Source organism: Podospora pseudopauciseta (genome assembly GCF_035222475.1).
Source record: "Podospora pseudopauciseta strain CBS 411.78 chromosome 5 map unlocalized CBS411.78m_5.2, whole genome shotgun sequence".
NCBI classification, from domain to species: Eukaryota; Fungi; Ascomycota; class Sordariomycetes; order Sordariales; family Podosporaceae; genus Podospora; species Podospora pseudopauciseta.
This window is the reverse complement of record NW_026946666.1, coordinates 676,011-679,947: the sequence shown is the minus strand read 5'-3', so window position 1 is coordinate 679,947 and position 3,937 is coordinate 676,011. Positions and strand designations below refer to the sequence as shown.

Here is a 3,937-nt window from a genome sequence, read left to right as displayed (position 1 = left end):
AACCTCGTAGTATAGTATATAGTACGTCGACTATTACGTCGAAAGCGTAGGTTCGATTCCTATCGAGGTTCTAGCTCCGTCTTATAATATTTAGCTATAGGCCGGGGCCGAGTCTTTTTTACTTATTTAGGTTTTAATCGGTCCGGATATCGTTAGTAGAATTTTTTTTATTTATTTAGGTAGTTAAGGTATACTTATAGTTTCTATAAGTTATTTATAACCGGATATCCTAATTAGCTAATTAAATACTTTAATTAACCTTTATTAAACCGTAAATCTAATATCTTTTCTATATTATATTTCTTTTCTTCGTCCTCCGCTATTACCTATATATTAACTTTTTTTACATATAGTACGGGTTTTAAAAATAAGATATAAAAGGTATATAACCGTAGACGTATCGTACTAAGTAGCTTTAATTCGAATACCGTTTCCGATATTTTTCTTTTAACTTTAAATAGTCCTACTTTCCTATAATCTAGCTTCTTATTAGGTCTTTTAGTACGTAAATTATATATAGAAAGGAATACTATATTTCCCCCCTTAAAGTAAAGTCCCTCGAGCCTTCTAGTATTATAGTATTTCCGTATCCTTTCCCTTATAAACTCCAGTTTTTACTTAAGCTTACTATAAAATATATATATCTTATTTACTTTAATTTTAGCCCTAAGCACCTTAACCGTAGGTCCCTACTATAAGTCTGCCTCGTAGCCGAAATTCGTAAAGAACGGTATAGCTTTAATCGTTTCGGTTAGTAATATATTATATATTAGTTATACCGTAAATAATAGTTTAACCTAATTATCTTACTCGAAATTAATATAATTCCGTAGATATTATTTTACGATCTAATTAAGCCGTTCCGTTTAACCGTCCGTCTAAAAGTAGTAAGCCGAAGATATTTTACTTATTATCCTTAACTTCGTTATTAACGCTCTCTAAAACTTCGATATAAATTTAATATCGCGGTCCGTAATAAATTCCTTTAACTATATATATATTGCTATAATATACTATAGTACTATATCTGCTAGTTATTCTGCCGACTAAGTTTCTTTATAAAGCAGGAAATATACCTATTTAATAAACCTATCGATTACCGTTAATATATTATCGTACTTAACGCCGGTTATTATATCTTTAGACTTTAGTAATTTAATAATAAAGTTTATTGTAATTAAACTCTATAGCCGTTTTATTATTAGTAATAGCTCTAGAAATCTATAGGGTTTATACCTCGTAACCCTCGTTCTTTCGTATATATAGTATAATTAAATAACTTCTTTAACGTTATTTTTAATCTCTAGCTAATTAAAGTACTACTTAATCTTTTTTATAGTTTTAGCGATACCTATATATCCTTCGAGCTTCGATATATAAATCTTTATTATTAATACTATCCTATTATCTAGCCTTACGTACGCTCGATTCCTATACTATAGTCTTCCCTAACTATCTTTCTAGATACTTTATAGCTCTAGCTTTTCCTATTAATATTACTCTATAATATCGTTACCTAACTTTCCTTAGTATTTATTAAAAATAGCTTTCTTACGATATACTACGTAATATTCTATCCACGGTTATAGTAAATACTTAAGAGTACTATCCGGCGCCTCCTTAAATAGTAATAGTAACTCTTTAAGTATATCCTTATAGTAGTCGGCTCGCCGGCTAAGTACGTTTGCCTTAGCGTTCTCCGAGCCTTTCTTATAGTTAATCTAGAAATTAAATTCCGAAAAGAACTTTAATTATCGTATCTACCGTACGTTAAGGACCTTCGTAATAATAAAATACCGTAGGTTTTTATAATTTATATAGACCTATACTTTATATTTAGTACCGCTAAAGTATAGCCTCTACTCCTCGAACGCTTCGATAATAGTAAGTAGCTTTTTATTATAGATTAAGTAGTTTTAACGTACTTCCTTAAGCTTCTTCGAAAAGAAAGTTACCGGATATAGTTTACTATTATCGTCTCGCTACTTTAGTTATTTACCGATCGTATAATTTAATATATCCGCTTTAACCTTAAATAGTCGACTAGGGTCTAGTAATTTAAGTACTAGGTCCTTTAAAATAGCTTTTTTTAGCTTCCGGAAGGCTTACTTTTTTTTTTGCCCTTACCGGAACTCTATATCCTTCTTAGTTAAATAGTTAAGTAGCCTTGCGATATTTACGTAGCCCCGGATAAATATCCGATAGAAGTTTATAAACCCTAAAAATTCCCTAATATATATCTATAATTATAGCGTAGGCTAGTCTTTAATTATTACGATTTTTTCCGGTTCTATACGTACCTTACTTAGCGATATTAAATATTTTAGGTATATTATTTTTTACACGTAGAACTCGCTTTTCTCTTTATTAATTAAAAGTCCGGCTCCGTATAACGCGTCGAGTATCTTTCGTACGTACTACTTATACTCCTTTAAAGTACGTAAGTAAATAAGAATATCGTCGAGATAGTATACTATTATTTTATTAAGGTATTTCCGTATCGTATAGTTAACGAAAGATTAGAACGTTGCGGGCGTATTAGTTAGCTTAAATAGTATTACGAGATATTCGAAATAACTATAGGGTATACGAAACGCTATTTTCTATTCGTTTCCTTCTTTAATCCGTATATAGGCGTACCCGATAAATATATTTAAATGTATAAAATATCGCGCCTTTACTAATTAACTCCGTAATTTAGATATTAACGGTAGCGGGTAATTATTTTTTACCGTTTCGTTATTTAGCTAGCGGTAATCTATATATAGTCGTAAATTATTATCTTTTTTTAATATAAAAAATATGGGATATCCTACTAACGATATAAACTCCCTAATATACCTTTTCTTTAAATTCTTATTTAAGTATTTCCGTAACTCCTTACTTTACTTATCGTTAGTATAATAGACCTTAAATAGCCGTAGTTTAGCTCCTTCTTTTAATTTAATTTCGTAGTTCTACGGTCCTCGCTTTAAAAGCTTTTTTAAGTATTTAGCCGTAAAGGCTAGGTATCCTTAATATTTTACCGGTATTACTTTTTTCTCGCCCTTCTTTACGTTATTATAATAAATATATTTATTAATCTCCGATATCTTTACTAACGTCGTTAACTTTACTTTTTCGATTTTACTACCTATATCGATAGAATATACTATTACTTCCTATACTCTTTACGGTAATACCGTGGAGGGTGCTTATTTTACACTCTACTCCGTACGTACTTTTAATCTTCTATCGTTAGTTAAATATTTTTAAAGCTCTTTTAATCGTAAATAACTACTATCTTTCTAATCGATATCTAGATTATAGTCTTTATACTATAGTTACTTTAGGATTATATTTTTCGAGGGTCCTATATCTATAATATCAAATATAATTAATATTATTTTTCCTTCGACTATAATGTCTAGAGGTAATATCTCTTTATAGACCTTTTATATAAGAAATAGTCTTTATATAACGATTTATTTCTTTTTTTTCTTTTATAGTATACGGGCCTAATATATAAACTATAGTAAAATTAAATTCGTTTCTATACTACCGTTTATTAATATTATTGTCTAGAGATCCCTCTATCGTATAGTAACCTAAAGGCGTTTATCTTTCTTACTTCTTCCCTATATAGTAATGACTTCGCTAACGAGCGCCGGATCGTTATCCTATACCTTCGCCTTACGCCAATACTTTTAAAAATACCGTTTATAGTCCGTTAAAGGTTAACGGCCCTCGCGAAAGGCCGCGAATCGTTTTTTAAACGGTTATATCGTTTAAAAGCGTCCTTTTACTCCGGGTTAATTAATAATACGAAGTTTTTTAACTATACCCGCCTAGCTTCCTTCTATTTTCTATCTTTAATATTTACTCGTATTTACGTTCGATAACGGTTTTTTTATTTAGTCTTAAGCGTTTTAGTTTAATAATATCGCTTAACTTTCTT

At 29.9% G+C, this 3,937-nt stretch overlaps 1 non-coding gene across 1 annotated transcript; it reads right to left on the bottom strand.

The window, feature by feature from the left end:
• Positions 1–71, bottom strand: QC763_0081010. Its single transcript has one exon. It is a non-coding gene; the product is annotated as a tRNA-OTHER (tRNA).
• Between the last annotated feature and the right edge of the window lie 3,866 nt (positions 72–3,937).